The following is a 16,664-nucleotide window of genomic DNA, read 5'->3' as shown; positions in this document are numbered from 1 at the left end:
CAGCACTATACAATTAAGAATCAAGCATGTAGTTCTTATCTGTCCATATAATCCTGATCAAGAGAGATGTTTGATGAAAAGGACTAATATTTCAACTTGTTCAATTTACCTGTCAAAAATCATTGAAAAGAAATGCTTTTTGAAACTCTATTTTTCTACCTGGGAGGGAGGAAACCCTTCTCATATTGACCAATAAGTAGGGTTATGTTAAAGTTTGGACCTTGATGAAAATAAGAGTAATTTTCATATTTATACAGTGTTTTTTGCTCTAAAGGAAAACTTAGATTATAAGCATGTTCATTCTGTGTTTGTACACTGCTAAGAAAATGGAGTCCTGGTCCATGACCAGGGCTTCCAGGTGCTACTTCAATACAAATAATAATAATAGTAAAAGACACAAAGCTGTTTATAAACTTCAGAATTTACATACAATAGAATTGAAATGCTGTTATTTTTGAGGTAGAGCATTCCACAAACCAGAGAAAAGGGAAAGCACTAACCAGCACATAATTACAACTAGCTTACATATCACATCTGAATTTGGCCTGCTGAGTCCAAAGAAGTCTGAGATAGTGTAATACATATGCCAAGAGGCAAAAAAAGAGAAGAGTAGCAAGAAACACAATCAACGAGAAGTCATAAAAACATGTACCTGACAGTACTTTAACTTATGCCTCCTTGGCATGTAAACAGCACCAACTTGACTTCCTTACACATCAATAAATAGATGTGAGTAGGTCAAATGCACTCTGAATTTAAAAAACAAAAGGAGTACTTGTGGCACCTTAGAGACTAACCAATTTATTTGAGCATAAGCCTTCGTGAGCTACAGCTCACTTCATCAGATGCATACTGTGGAAAGTACAGAAGACGTTTTTATACACACAAACCATGAAAAAATGGGTGATTATCACTACAAAATATTTTCTCTCCCCCCACCCCACTCTCCTGCTGGTAATAGCTTATGTAAAGTGATCACTCTCCTTACAATGTGTATGATAATCAAGATGGGCCATTTCCAGCACAAATCCAGGTTTTCTCCCCACCCACCCCCAACACACACACAAACCCACTCCCCTGTTGGTAATAGCTTATCTAAAGTGATGATTCTCCTTACAATATGTATGATGATCAAGGTGGGCCATTTCCAGCACAAATCCAGGGTTTAACAAGAATAATCACCCATTTTTTCATGGTTTGTGTGTATAAAAATGTCTTCTGTACTTTCCACAGTATGCATCTGACAAGGTGAGCTGTAGCTCACGAAAGCTTATGCTCAAATAAATTGGTTAGTCTCTAAGGTGTCACAAGTACTCCTTTTCTTTTTGCAAATACAGACTAACATGGCTGTTACTCTGAAATCTGAATTTAAAGAGATTTGACAATATTACACACAAAAAATACTACTTTAGAAGAACATTAAGTTTGTGAAGTCAAGCACTCAAAAGTTAGAAAATGTCAGTATTAAACAGACTTGTGTATATATATTGTGCTGCTGTTTTAATTCCATGATCATATCTATTTTTTCACAGGACCCCTGCCTTATTCAGTGCACAGAATGAATTACAGAATCATAGGGTTAGAAGGGACTGCAAGGGTCATCTAGTCTGGGATGAATCAGGGTTGTGGACTGAAGGAGACTTTTGTCAATAGGACCCCTGCCTCATTTGTTGCAGAAGCTGGAAGGTGTGTAGTGAATGAGGCAGGGCACTGCAGAAAGAGAAAGGATGGTGTCAGAATTAAGTTAATTGAATGCTGCCCTTGAAAACTGGATTCTACTCCTGCTTCTGCCACAGAGTTTTCCCATGTAATGTTACTCAAGTCACTTAAACCAAACTTTTCATAGGTGATCACTAATTGCGTGTTCCTCATTTTCTGGGTGCCTGACTTGATACCTGGGGTCTCATTTTCAGAAGTGCTGAGCACTGACAGCTGCAATTGAAGTAAATGGGAGCAGTGCTTTGAATTTATAGAGAGCAATATAATGCTACTTTTGACCTTAATCTCTCTAATTCAGTTCCCTGTTTATAAAAAAATGAATACCCACTCATCTCATAAGCATGTTGTGAAAATAAATTCACTAATATTTGTGAAGCACTCAGATACTGTAGTGATGAGCATCACAAAAAAGCCTATGAGGAAATTAATAATTCTGTCTTTGGAGCAGGATTTTAATAACATGCAGTAAATAAAGCATGGGGAGGGTCACACATTGCTCAATGAGAATAAAACAAAATTAGCTGTTACTACTCAAGAAAGAGATCTTGGAGTCATTGTGGATTCTCTGAAAACATCCACTCAATGTGCGGCAGCGGTCAAAAAAGCTAACAATGTTAGGAACCTTTAGGAAAAGGATAGATAAGACAGAAAATATTATAATGCCACTATACAAATACGTGGTACTCCCATACCTAGAATACTGTGTAGTTTTGGTCGCCTTCAAAAAAAGATATATTATGTAACCCTTCTGCCCATCAGAGTTGGCAGCAACAAGGGCCGGGTTCAGTATCTAAAGGTTCCATTTCAATAACACAATGTAAAACCAGCTCGAGCCCCCACCCAGTGACCTGGGACAATTATATACCACCCCCCTGGGTGCCTCTAAGAGGCAATACTTGCCCTCTTGCAAGCACAGAGTCTGAGTGTATCAAAAGCCTTTTAATAAAGGAGGGAAACAATGCGGCATTATGTTGGGGAAACACCACAAACAGGATTCATGACACAAACCATGAGCAAAAGACCCAACCCCAAGTAAGTTTGGAGGTGTCCTTTTCCCCTCAGGGTCTTAATTCCAGCAACCCAAAAGTCACCCCACCCACAGTTTCTGACCTCGGTCAGTGTAGCGCCCAGGGTTCAGAAATTCATCTGTAGAGTTTACCTCCCAGCCTGGGTTGAAGTGGAGGGAGGTATAGGAGGTATCTTACATGCTCCGCTGCTCGGGTCAATGGCCGAGTGCCATGCCTCTCCATGGGGTTCTGTTGTAGTCTTCACCGCCAGCTGTGCCTCTCCACCAGCCATCCTGCTGGCCGCTCCTCTCCACCAACCGCTCCACTCTCTGCGCCTCTCCACCAGCTGCCCTGCTATCTGCTCACCTCTCTGCGCCTCTCCGCTAGCCATCCTGCTAGCTGCTCACCAACTTGTCTTCAGGCCCCGCCCCCTACTTAACACAGCTCTCAGCTCTTAGTAACTTCAGCTTTTTAGTGATTTCAGCTGTCAGTGATTTTAGCTGGTAGTAGAGGCGCCTCAGTGCTGGTGCACCACTAGTCCAAAGTACGGCTAATGCTTAGACCTAGGTATCGGTGATTTCAGCTCTGCAGCACATAATAAGACCCCTAATTGAATCAAAATTAGCTCTGTTATTACATGGTGGAGAGAGGAGGGGTCAAAGTAGCATTAGGAGCCTACACTTCCAGGTACACATACCTGTCCCCAACCTCTCTCAAGTCACTGGGTTTTGGAACCCATGTCCCTTGCCTAGCGAGTGCTGCTTAGTTGAGGGTGAGTCCCTCCGTCATAAAATGCCAAGTACAGTTCTACTGTCCTTGATTCACATAACCAGGCTAACAACCTTTGTTTCTCCTGCCCCAATAACAAAGAGGGGACCCCACAGCAGCCAAAGTGACCATTTGGGCAGGCAGTCCATCATGTTAGGCAGAGTGGGTGTGCCCATGCAAAGCAGATCAGCCCCTGAAGTCCTTTTCCACAGCTCACCACCAGATGTCAGGGTAGAGCTCATTCTGACTCTTCTTACAATTAGAATTGGAAAAAGTACAGAGAAGGACAACAAAAATTATTAGGGGGATGGAACAGCTTCCATGTAAGGAGAGATTAAAAAGACTGGGACTGGTCAGTTTGGAAAAGTGATGTTGCGGGTGGGGGGGAGATATGATAGAGATATATAAAATTATGAATTGTGTAGAGAGCGTGAATTAGGAATAGGGTGACCAGATGTCCCGATTTCATAGGGACTGTCCTGATATTTGGGGCTTTGTCTTATACAGGTGCCTGTTACCCCCCACCTCCTGTCCCAATGTTTCATCCTTGCTAGTTGGTCACCGTAATTAAGAAGTCTTATTTACCCCTTCACATAACAAAAGAACCAGGGTCACCGGATGAAAATAATGGATTTAAAACAAACAAAAGGAAGTACTTTACATAACACACGGTCAACCTGTGGAACTTGTTGCCAAGGGATGTTGTGAAAGTCAAAAGTATAACTGGGATAAAAAAAAGAATTAGATAAATTAATGGAGGATAAAACCATCAATGGCTATTAGCCAAGAAGAAAGTCAGGGCTACAACCCCATGCTCTGGGTGTCCCTAAGTCTCAGACTGCCAGAAGCTGGGACTACATGACAGGGGATGGATCACTGAATAATTGCTCTGTTCTATTCGTTCCCTCTGAAGCATCTGGAACCTGCCACTGTATGTATGAAGACAGAATGCAAAACATATACTCTATATAAAATAAATGTGAAGAAATTTCACATTTCAAGTCAAATGTCAAATTTCAAGTCTCTACTCCAAAGCATAAGGGGTTGGGGAGCATCGCATCAGACCTTTTTCTAAGCATAGGCAGAACAACATTTTTCTTTAGCCTTGTTCATGGAAATGGCTGAACCATTTAGGCTGAAGTTCTCCAAGAAAATTAGCCTGAGGTAGACATGTGGCATGGAAAATTTTAGCTCAAAAGGTTTACGTCTGGCAAAGTTATATGCAATGAAAATGGAGTCTTATAATGGGAAGTGTCACACATCCTTAAAAATAGGCAATAGTATCAGCCCTGAACATAATACATGTAAAATTTTTGATTTTATAGCACCAAAGGTTAAATTCCAACGTAGGGTATTGACCATTGTCAGTGTAATAAGTTAGAGTGATTTTTTTTTTACAAGTTCTTATTTGATTTCTTCCATGAGATTTTCCAAGTAGGCTGTCTTTAGAAGCACTTTCCAGTGTTGTAGCCCTGTTGGTCCCAGCATACGAAAGACACAAGGTGGGTGAGGTAATATCTTATATTGGACAGACTTCTGTTGGTGAAAAAGACATTCTGAGTACCCTTCCCAGACCTGAAGAAGAGCTCAAACCTGTGTTTCTTTTACCAACAGAAGTTGATCCAATAAAATATATTATCTTCCCCTTTGGAAGTACTTGTTATGAATGCCCTCTTTCAGGAAATGTATAAGATGAGTGGCTGTTCCTCTTAGGATTTAAATTTCACTTTAGGAGTTGCCTAGAAGTGACTCATTGAATGTTCACCTCTGTAGACACAACTATGGATTTGCAGTGAAAAGCCTCCTGAGCTTTTCCTTGTGGAGAGCAGCTCCATTAGCCCCACTCCTTTTCAGTAAGTAATACAAGGAAGCGCTCTCTTTCCAAGAGAGGAAGCATGTTAGCACAATTTCATCTATTTTACTGTGTAGTTGCATTGACCCATTTTGACTGCAAATAAGTATAATATAGCTTCCTGTATTATTTCCAGGTGAAATGCTCTAAATGCATTTTCTTCCAGCATTTTGAAAGAATGAGTGTTTCAATTTACAGATAACCATCGACTAAAATTGTGCAATTTTACAATAGAAACAGTGGGCTACTCTCTCTATTCTAGTTATACTCTGTTAAGTGCACCTCCCATATTCTGGGCCTGGGCATTGACCTAAGCTAAGGATTTAAATGGGGCTGCAACAACTGCTTAAGGGTGGGGGTCTTTCCGTATCTGAGAATAGCCAGATAACATAACCTGGCCACTAGATCTGGTCACACAATTTCTGTTGAAACTTTTGATGGAAAATTGTTTTGACTAAATGAATTATTTCTGTGAAAACCGGCTGCTATTCTCAGAAAATTTTCTTTTTATGATGAAAACCCAAATGCCTGGAAAACCAAAGACTTTGATTGATATATCCTCCCATGGTGCCTTATGGAAATTGTAGTTCAGTTTACTCATGTCCACTTTCTCCTCTATGGTACACCTCAGCCAGGGACTCCCAGAATGCAACTGTCTCGCTTCACCATGAAGGGAGATTGTGGCACATCAAGAATGGTGTAGTCTGATGAAGGGCCTGGTTTATACAGGAGAATGGGAACTGAACTACAACTCCCATAAGGCACTATGGCACAGGTAGGCAAACTATGGCCTGCAGGCCACATCCGGCCCACAGGACCCTCCTGGCCGGCCCCTGAGCTCCTGGCCTGGGAGGTTAGCCCCCAGCCCCTCCCCTGCTGTTCCCCCTCCCTGCAGCCTCAGCTCACTGCGCCACTGACACAATGCTCTGGGCGGCGGGGCTGCGAGCTTTTGCCAGGCTGTGCAGCTGCAGAGCCGTGGCGTGACCCGGTGCTCTGTTCTGTACAGTGGTGTGGCTGGCTCCAGCATGGCTGCCTGTCCTGGTGCTCTGGGCAGCGCAGCTGTATCACTGCCAGCCACCGGTGCTCCAGGCAGCGCGGTAAGGGGGCAGGGAGCAGGGGGAGTTGGATAGAGGGCAGGGGAGTTCGAGATGGTGGTCAGGGGTGGGGGATGTGGATAGGGGTTGGGTCAGAGGGCGGGGAACAGGGGAGTTGAATACGGGCAGGGGGCAGTCAGGGTCTGGGGGCGGTCAGGGAACAGGGAGGGGTGGATGGGGCAGGAGTCCCGGGGGGGCATCAGAGGGCGAGAAGGGAGGGAGGGGGTCAGATAGGGGGCGGGGCCGGACCACACCTGCCTGTTTGGGAAGGCACAGCCTCCCATAACCAGCCCTCCATACAATTTCTGAAACCCAATGTGGCCCTCAGGCCAAAAAGTTTGCCCGCCCCTGCATTATGGCAATATTTCTGAATCAAAATATTTGGGGGGTTGATTTTTTGTGAAACATTTTAATAATGTTTTTCAATTTTATTGACATTTTCTGCAGAAAAAATTATCCCATTTTCTGACCAGGTCTGTTGGTCACATCACTTCTTCTTGAATGCTGCCTACACTGAGGCTGCAATGGGAAAAGTGATGTATAGACATTCCACTGGCCCTACTCAGATCAAGGAATCCTCTTATACAAGATGGAATTTCCTAGGGAATGTTTCTGCTGAGTTTAGGGCCCTCTTAAACAGCCAGAAGTGACAATGATGACTTGTAGCATCAAGCTGTTGCAATAATGGCAGCCAAGTGTTGTTGAACTGTCCATTAACAGTTCAGAAGGTCAGTGTCTTGTAACCTCATTTTGGGTATGAATCTTTTTGGGTAATGAGCTCTCACAGACTTGACTGTGCCAGAGAGGAAAGGGTACGGGTGAGGTTACAAAATTCTACTTGTAGGATAAAATTCTACTTTCAAATCAACCTATGAGTCACTATCACCTACATTCAGTTCTGCCTATGTGCTCAAATTGACAGTCCACCTGCTATTTGAGGTGTCTAGAAAGAGCAGACTATCTGAACTGGGAACAGCTGGGCAGAATTTTAGCATAAGTAGGTTTGTTTTTACAAAGTAAAGTGAAAGCCTAGATCAGCAAGCTTAACTAACTTTTACTTTGTTATGTTTTCCCCTTTGGCTCAGGAGAGCCCAGGCAGAGAGAAAATTCGAACTCAGACTGAAATGATAACACATCTGCCTTCATTGTTTCTTTAATTGTATATTTTCAACTTTCTATATTTCTCCCAATTTAAATTTATTGGAGTCTCCAAGCTTCAAGAGGTGGATTTTAAGAAGATTTTCCCCATAACAGTTTCAAAAGGGGGAAGAAAAGGAAATGCATTTTAGAAGCATTTTTTGACACAAAAGAGGGAAGCATTGAGTTTGCAACTTCCAAATGAAAGGTCCAAGTTTCCCTTTGATGGGAAGTCACAAGGGCTTGATATAAATACCTAATAGTGGATTTTCCAGGCAACAGGGAGATAATCTTTTATCATCCTTTGCAAGAAAACCTATTAATAACATGAACACCTTTAAAGATTACTGTAATAGTGCAGTTAAGGTGAAGCTGACATTTGCCCTCCCTCTCATCTGGGGAAAAAGTCACAATAAACAAACATTTCTTAGAGAAGCTCTGTTGGATTACACTGGAAGGTGGATAGCATTCATCCCAACAGAGGAGGGCATGGGGATACCCTAAAGCTCCTCCACAGTTGCTACTCTAGCTCCTAGACTAGAAGGAGTGTGACCCCTGAACACCCTGGCATATGTGGAACTGGTGCCATGCCTAGTTCTGCCCCACCCAAGGATTATGGACTCTTCGGCACAGAACCCCAAAAGGTATTTAAGTTCCTAACTTCTACTGAAACAATGGGAGCTAGATGCTTCATACCTTTGAGAATCTGGGCTTTCATGTTTATCTAGTCCACTGCTGCCCACTTCCTTGTGCTGGAGAAATTTGGCAAGATCTTCCATGTTGGGGAGTTCCCATGGTTCCTACACTACCAGGGGAACATCATGTTTGCTGTTTATTCCATTTTTATTTCAGGTTTCTTGAGCTGTGTGAATTTAGCATTACAAACTGTGTTTACGACAATTATAATGCTCTTTAAATGTAGGGTATATAAAATGGAGTAAATTCTCTCAAAGTGTTTCAGTGAAACGTAATATCCTAAACAGAATCCATTTATTGTGAAGGGAGTCTCGCAAGCTCTGCAGTCAGAATTGCATTTTACAACACAGACAAAGCAAAGCAAAATGTCTTGTCTTTTTTCCAAGATGAGATGGGAATACTATGCCACAAAGGTGCATCCCCCCAGAACTTCAGGCAGTATCAAAGTAGCACAGATGAGTTATGATTAGATGTAATATTGAAGTATCTCGGAGAAAAGTCCGTGGAAGAGGCAAAATTTAAAAAAATTAGTTTCGTGTTCAGACCCTCAAATGGGGGCAAGGGAAACACCAATTCATGTACAAAAACCCAATTCTCTTTGTTAATAGCCTGCACTCAAATCTTGGAGAAGCTCCCTGTTTTAAATTCCTCACCCTGCAACATGTGCAAGTGTGTGAACAGTAGATCAAACACCTTTAAAAAACAATTGTTTAAGAAGTTTTCTGATTTGTTTCCTGCTGTCACAATCTCTGAAACTCAGCTGATTGGCACAGGTCCAGTGTGACTTGCTGCTAAATACATTAGGGGCTCAGGAGCCTTTTGGCACCAGTTACGTGTTCAGTTCAGTGGGATTTGTGCTACTTCCTCTCCTCCCCTACCCCACACCTGGAAGGCAGTGTGTATTGGTGAAGAGACCCCCTCCTATTTTGTAATAGTCAGTTTCATCCAGCACTTCTACATACCTTTACAAAGTGGTTAAACAGGTAAAATTCACTAACACATAAAAGAACAAGATATAAGTCAACAAACAGAATGCTATGCGCAGAGCATCAAAACATACAGATTAAAGCACAAATAACCTTCTCTAGACTTCAAAAATGTTCTGCTTGTCATTTTAAAGCAAAAAACTATCTAGCATGAGCTTTGATCATCTGTAATAGATTTTTTCTGACTGGTTGTCAACCTGAACATTAAAATGGCTGGCTGAGAAAGCGCAGCAGTGGCTGTGGTAAAGAAAGATTAATCATTTGTTGCAACTAATGAAGACATCATCACTAGAGTAAATCAAACCAACCCAATATCATTACCCACTGATATTTTCTTTAGAAATCAAAATGCTTTTGTCCATGCATGCAAAGTCCAGCATACAAATTAAGGTGCATCTGCTTCAACAGCAGTACTTAAATGATTTCTTACCCTCGCAGTTACAGCTCTGCAAATTTTATGACATAAACAAAGATATAAAAATGATGAGATAAAACAGAGATACATTCATGAATGCTAAGTTATTCAGATATTAAATTAATTACATAGTTAAAGAGTGATTGCTTCTTTTATCTTCTACCAAGTAAAAACCAGAAAAGAGATCAAGGAACACAGTTGGGCATTTATTAATTCTATTCTTTCCTCCACAATTAAACTTTAATCAGTTTCAGAGAAGATTTGAGTTCTGTCCAATGCAGTTGACATACTTAAAACATTGATAAAAAGATACATAATTTACCTGTAGTGGAATTTTTTGAGTAAAGGGATTTGTTCCCTGGCAGACAAATAGTTTGTTGCAAAGAAAGCAAAGATTTACAAATGCAAATATTATCTGAAATTAGTTATAAAATACTCTCATACCTGATTCTCTTTTCTGTTATGTTACCTAGATGAAAAACCTTTTAAAAAAAAGATTATACCTAATCTGAATATGCCATGGGAAAGCTGTGTCAGAATTGTTGATCATTATAGCCATATTGTGATTTTTTATAAATATTCCTTCAGCAAACATACATAGCTAAGGTAAGATTTATACAAATCAGAAAACAAGAATTCATAGTAGCAGGTTTAATGCAAAAGTTTATAGAAGGAAAATATCTAAGATCATTTTTCAGAAAGAGAAAATGTTTAGGTAACATGTTGCAGCACTACTCCCCTTCTTTCCCTCCTCTCTACCAAACAAAGAGCCTTCTGCTTGGACTGGGATATAGAGCGATCCATCTTTTTTCACCTGGTACTGTAATGCAATCCAGAAAGGATCGGTAATCACATTGCTGCAAGATATTAATACCTGTCAGACTACAAAAAGCTGCTGCTGCCTCAAACATCAAATTAGATCAATTGGCCATCTGGGGTGAACACAGAGAACAGTGACCAGCAATTAGATTCCCGAGGGCCTCCTAGAGTAGACGACTGTTGCAAACCCACCACTGGATGTAGGTAATAGCTCAGATCAGGACATGAGGTGTCCCAGATTCAAGTGAATGCAGCCTCTGTAACAGAGAAAACAATGAAAATATGCTTACCTGATCCAAGAGACAAAGATTTGTCAAATTTCTTGGGTGAAGGATACAAAGATTCTGAAAACTGTAGATCAAGCTAACATTGACCTAACAAAGGGCCTAGAGTAAAATCTTTGGGAAATGAGGAAGGAGTACTTTGCAGGATAAGGTCCACAGTTAAATTATAATGTAAACTTTTAAAAAGTGGGGAGAGGTACAGAATCCTGACCCTTCTGCTCAGGAACCCTGACCAGAGCTATTCGGGCTCCATGCTTTTGGAGCAACACACAGACCTTGGGAGCACAGGAATACCTAAGAAGTGGTTCTTGAGCCCTATCACTCTTATGGGTACAGAATCGGTGATTTTGCCCCCAATACAGATGGAAGCGAGGACACCAGGGATGGAAGTTGAGAGGGAGGCAGAGCTTTCTAAGGTTCCCATATAAGGTCAAAGGTTTCCTTGGCAGAATGACTGCCAGATAAGCATGAAGCTGAGCAAGCCTCAGCCTAGCACCAGAGCTGGCTGACAGTTCAAAATTAGAGGTCCATCATTATCCTCCCTCCTTACAAGCAAGCAGATGGGGGCAGCCAACTCCAAGTGTTGTTTCTGAAGGACTCACACTGACTCCACAAATCCCTAGGTCCCCTCTCTCTTCCCCTGCAGGTGGCTCCACAGAAGTCACTGCTGGCTACAGAAAGCAATAGCTCTCCCATGGCCTCTGTACAGGAATGTGGGATCAAGATCCAATGTGTATGAGTAGAAATGAGCAAAAAGAGCAATTACAAGAACTCGCTGGCCTTTTGTGGGCCTCCTATTGGTCCCCAATGCAGAAAAAAGTCAAGCAGTTGCTCTGTGCCTCCTACCACACTGTCCAGAAGATTGGTAGGATCGTACTGAACATTTTCAGTGTGGGAAGAGTGAGTTTAGAAAGGGAAATTTCCCTGTTTTTTCCACACCGATATACAAATTACTGCTTAAAGCAAGGCAAAAAATCAGGAAGCTGTTAAAATAAAAGAAGAAGAAGAAACCTACATACACAAAACACCACACATTGCACCTGATTCTCCTCTTTTACCAGTGTAAATCAAGAGCAACTCCTTTGAGTCCATGCAGGTACACGGGTATGAAAATGGGGTAACAAAGAGAAGAATCCCACCCCAATGTTTTTGGTTTTTTCCCTATATTCTTGCTATTTTAACCAAAACTAACAAATGGACATTATCCCCCCAGATAAAGGGCCACACAAAAGTTTTGATTAAAAAAAAAAAAACTGCGTCTACTCTTAACAACAAATCTGCCTTATTTTGAGACAGATAATGTCTGTTTAGAAGTGCATGTGAAGTATTGAAAATAGTGAAGTCCAACAAGCTACCAGTTTGTATTCAGACTTTGGCAAATGATAGAAGAGATTGATGTCTAATTACTGCACCCTCACAGAGTCAAACTAGAAATGGTTATTAAGTGGTAAACCATTTGCTTAATATGGTGCAGCATATTTTCTGTCAAACAGGGATTCCCCTCTCCACCCACCACACACACTTTGGTTAAACTTCTTAGCTCCCTTTGCAATTGTTAGATTAACTGGATTTGTTTTATAGAGAGCTTGTGACTGGGTCATAGTCCATAGAGTCCAGCTTTCCCTTCAATAAATAATTTCCTTTTTATAGTGCAATTAGGATGCTGTGTGTTTTTGCTATGCACCTCAAGATTTAGTGTGAGAAAGGGGAGATATTAAAAGTTCTTTGTCTTTCCCTTCCTAATGCAGAGCCCTGTAGACTCCAGCAATAGGGACTCTGATGCGGTTGTTGCATACAGAGTATCCATTTGTTTTTCTATTATAATTTTTGTACAGATGCTTTATTGTATGGATGCTTTTTGTACCAATACTCAAACTCTTTCTGAGACTTCTCAGAATCAAGCTAATTGGATATGAATGGACAAACCAATAAATGCATTTTTTAAATTAAAGATTCCAAAGTTTTTTCTGTGAATGTTAATAGTAAACCACTACAAAATTAATAGAGATATTTACACTGTGCTGGAACTCCTACCAAAACCAAATTTACAGTAGCTGGTGACAAATAAAAACATAAATGTACTCAATACCTAAATATAATGCAGCAGAAACAAGATGATATTTTTTCAACCTTGCCAACTAAATCTATAACCATTCTGATAATTGTTTTTATTTCTTTTCCTATATAAAAGATGTCTGACTGAGATAAATGATGTATACACACTTTGAGACTACGGGAACAATTACTTTTAAAGCAAAATCATAATACAAGACTCTTCCACTGAAGAAGAAGAAAAAAGCATACACCAATGTCTCCACAAGCCCAACAAAAGCTAGAGAAAAGTGATGAGCCTTGCACCAGGCTCTAAAAATCAGTACGTTTGGATGCTGGCATACTAGATGGAAGAAACAAATTCCAGAATAAATGGTCCTTCACTAGAATATCCAGCCCCACAGTTCCCCTATGTTAAAATCTGTAGACTGTAATCTTCATTCCCCTGTCAAAGCACTTGTGTTAAGGTTTACATTGGAACTGTCCCACAGCCATATTGAAATTAATTAATTTCTGTTCTCCTGTTTAGAAATATTTCAACCAAATCAGGAAGCAGGAACAGTATCATGTGACTCAGGTGACCAACCACACATCGCAAACAGCAAATAAAGACATTGTCAAACTGACTAGCTCTTGAAAAAGCCTAGGGTGGAATACAGTTGTATAAAAGTGCTTGAACAGTTTTGAACAACAGACAAAATTCATATTAATCTATGTGTAGACCATTAATTTTCAAACAGAAAGATGGGCTACAATCTATGAATAAATTATTTGTTGTGAATAATTTTCATAGATTCATAGAAACGTAGGGCTGGAAGGGACTCAAGAGACCATCAAATCCAGCCTCCTATCTCATGAGGCAGGACCAAGTAAATATAGACATAAACATGTTCTTTAAAAGCCTCCAATTCCACAACCTTCCTTGGAAGCCTATTCTAGAATTTAGCTCCCTTTATAGCTAGAAAGATTTTCCTACTATCTATCCTAAATCTCCCTTGCTGCAGATTAAGCCCATTATTTTTTGTCCTACCTTCAGTGGATCTGGAGAACAATTGATCACCGTCCTCTTTATAACTGGGATACTGGGAGACCAGGTGCCCGCTCATGCCAAGGCCCATAGGCCTCTACTGAATACAGACAAATACATGGCTGGAAACCAGTGTGGCTCACCTGTTTGATAGTATTGGTAGAATAGATATGAGATTTATAAAAGTGTGTTTAAGGTGTAGACTTTAACAAAATGCTTGTAAATTGCTCCATGCATTAATCTCATTTTTATCTGTATCCCATGTTATAAGGTAATAATAAGGGTTTGCTCTGAAACTGTAAACCGCCATAGCCAGGAGAGAAGCATTACCAAGTGTAAAATACTAGTTTACCACAGGAGATGTTATTTCCTTCCCAACAAAAGAAGGCCCTTAGACACCAGACAAACCATTGTGGAACAGCCGAGGTCAAAAGACTTCATTGGTTGCCCTCCACACACCCCTAAAGACATCCCTGAGAACTCATCAGCTCAAACTCTGCGGGATGGGAATAAAAATCCCTGACAGGAAGAAACTGAGTGTCTGTGCTGCTTGGACTTTGAAAGGGCAAGATTTCTAAGGATAAGCAAGAGATCCCCAGCTGCTTAACCTGGGTTAGCCCTACAGATTCAATATTATCAACATTTCTGATCATTTACACACACAGACACACACACACACATACAGCAGTAGATGCTGGAACTAGGAGTGCTGGGTGGTGCTGCTGCACCCCCTGACTTGAAGTGGTTTCCATCAATATACAATGTTTACAGTTTGGTTCAATGGCTCTCAGCACTCCCACTATAGGAATTGTTCCAGCATGCCTGCACACAGCTCTGCTCCCAGAGCATGTGCAGCCAAATTTTGCAGGCACAATTGAGACAGCCAGTTTTGAACACTTGGCTCAGTAAAGAAGTTAAAGTCTTGAGAAAGTAATCTTGAAAGATAATCTTTCCATACCCAAATGGGATCACTCTGTAGCCCCTTGTTAACCTTCATTGTTACTGCATAAGGAGAAAAGTTCCACTGATTAAACATCCGAAAACTACAAGGAAAAAAGAAGTATACTGTACCAGAACACTCTGAGATTACATAGCCTCATAACTGCCATAATTGTATTTTTCTCACTGGCTGTTCTGGTGTATCCCTGCACTAGGAATTCATAGCATTATCAGAAATTTGTGGATTCAGTGCATAGCTTCTCATTTTATCCTGTTATCTTTTAAAATTTCTTTCCAGAAATGCAGAAAGACAGATCTCAAAAGCCAAGGATGCCTGAGGAACAGATCTAGGATTTTGCAATATGGGGATGAGTTAGAAATGGAAGGAAGGTTTGCAATGCAGATTAGAAAGCACATTTTATTAGTATTCTAATTTGAATGCTAAGAGGAAAACCATGCTGCTTTGAACCAAACAACCAATTTTTTCCAAAAAGATTTTTAATAACCCTCAAAAAATCAGCTACAAATTATAACAACATTTCTGAAGAAAGAAGTAAGATAAGTATCATTTATTTGAAAAATAAAGAGTTTTCAGGGAGCATTTCAAGATAACCAAGCTCAAAAGTCACCCTTTCCTTATTAAAATAACTACCTTTTTGTGCATGCACCCTCCATCTGCACCAAGCATTCCTCAGGCACACCTGAGAATCTGGCCTTCCCCCGTCCCGCACTCCCCATTTCTAGATGAACACTTGAATTCTATAGAAACAGATCTGGACAACTGAATGCCCTGACCACACACCTGCCACTGGAAGCAGTGTAAATACAGGAAGCAAGACCCACAAGAAGTGAATATATTATGTTATATAATACAATGTCTATTGTATCAAAGCCATACTTTGCCCTCAGTTTCCCAGTACTGCTTCTCTCTCTCATGTTTTAGATTAAGCCCTTCACAGCAGGGACTTCTCTTCAGTTGATATCTTTATAACATCAGTCATTCTTTGGAGTGTAACAAATAAATAATCATGGGTGCTTCAGAAAGGGTTTCATGGGGCAGAGTAAGACACCTGCAGAGGAAGGAAGAGTGGGAAGAAACTGTATGAGGGGGCTGATCATGCAGGGGAGAGGCTGCAAGAGTGGGATACATGAAGGGGTTTGTGATGGGGCTGGACTTACCATTCGTGCTACCTAGTTGTTAGGTCACTGGGCCCCAGCTCTCCCCAATCTCCACCATCCCTTGCCCTCAGCCATTCCTGCTCCATGACAGACCCTCTTATAGTAGGTAGTGACTCAGCCCTCCAGCCAGGTCAGCAGTTGAGTCTACGCTCTTCCAGGGCAAAATATACCAGTGTCCCCACAAAAGGAAGTGTCTTCAGCCCAACTCCAGGCACCTATGGGCACTGCACTCAAGGCTTTCAGTGTCTCTGTGTCCCCTTATCTCCGTAAGGGGGAGGGAAGGAGCTTCTTCCTGCTTCATAAGATGGTGTTTAATAAAGGAGCCCAGGCCCTCCCAGTCCACCAGGCTCCACCCAGGGCCCTGCAAGTGGCAACAATAGTAAGCACCCAGCTGTGCTCCAAGGCTGTCTCTCAGGGCTACTTCCTACCATTTACTTTCCTAGTGCAGTCACAGTCTCACAAACAATCCAAGTGAAGCATTCCTTAATCCTTAAAAACAAGCTAGTCTCTCCTCTGGAATGGGACCCGGGGTAGCTGCTACTCATGGACCTCCTACAGCAAGGGCTCCCACTATAGCCTTATTCAGGTGTTCAGGATAGGTCCAACCCCCTATCCTCTCTGTTATTTCCCACCCTTAGTGGGGTGTCTGGCTCTCTTTCAAACTCCTCCACCAGCTAGAGCAGCCTTTGC

At 41.4% G+C, this 16,664-nt stretch overlaps 1 long non-coding RNA gene across 1 annotated transcript in view; it reads right to left on the bottom strand.

Moving 5' to 3' along the window:
- Positions 1-16,225, bottom strand: part of LOC140912074 (uncharacterized) — a 106,951-nt gene extending 90,726 nt beyond the window's left edge. Inside the window, exons 1-2 of the long non-coding RNA XR_012159217.1 lie at positions 15,975-16,225; positions 15,694-15,865 (exon numbers count right to left, since the gene is read on the bottom strand). This is a non-coding gene — a long non-coding RNA (uncharacterized LOC140912074). The remainder of the gene's footprint in view (positions 1-15,693; positions 15,866-15,974) is intronic.
- Positions 16,226-16,664: the final 439 nt, after the last annotated feature.

Source organism: Lepidochelys kempii, chromosome 5 (genome assembly GCF_965140285.1).
Source record: "Lepidochelys kempii isolate rLepKem1 chromosome 5, rLepKem1.hap1, whole genome shotgun sequence".
In the NCBI taxonomy this organism is placed as follows: domain Eukaryota; kingdom Metazoa; phylum Chordata; order Testudines; family Cheloniidae; genus Lepidochelys; species Lepidochelys kempii.
The sequence above is the reverse complement of the archived record's forward strand: the minus strand, read 5'-3'. Positions and strand labels throughout refer to the sequence as shown.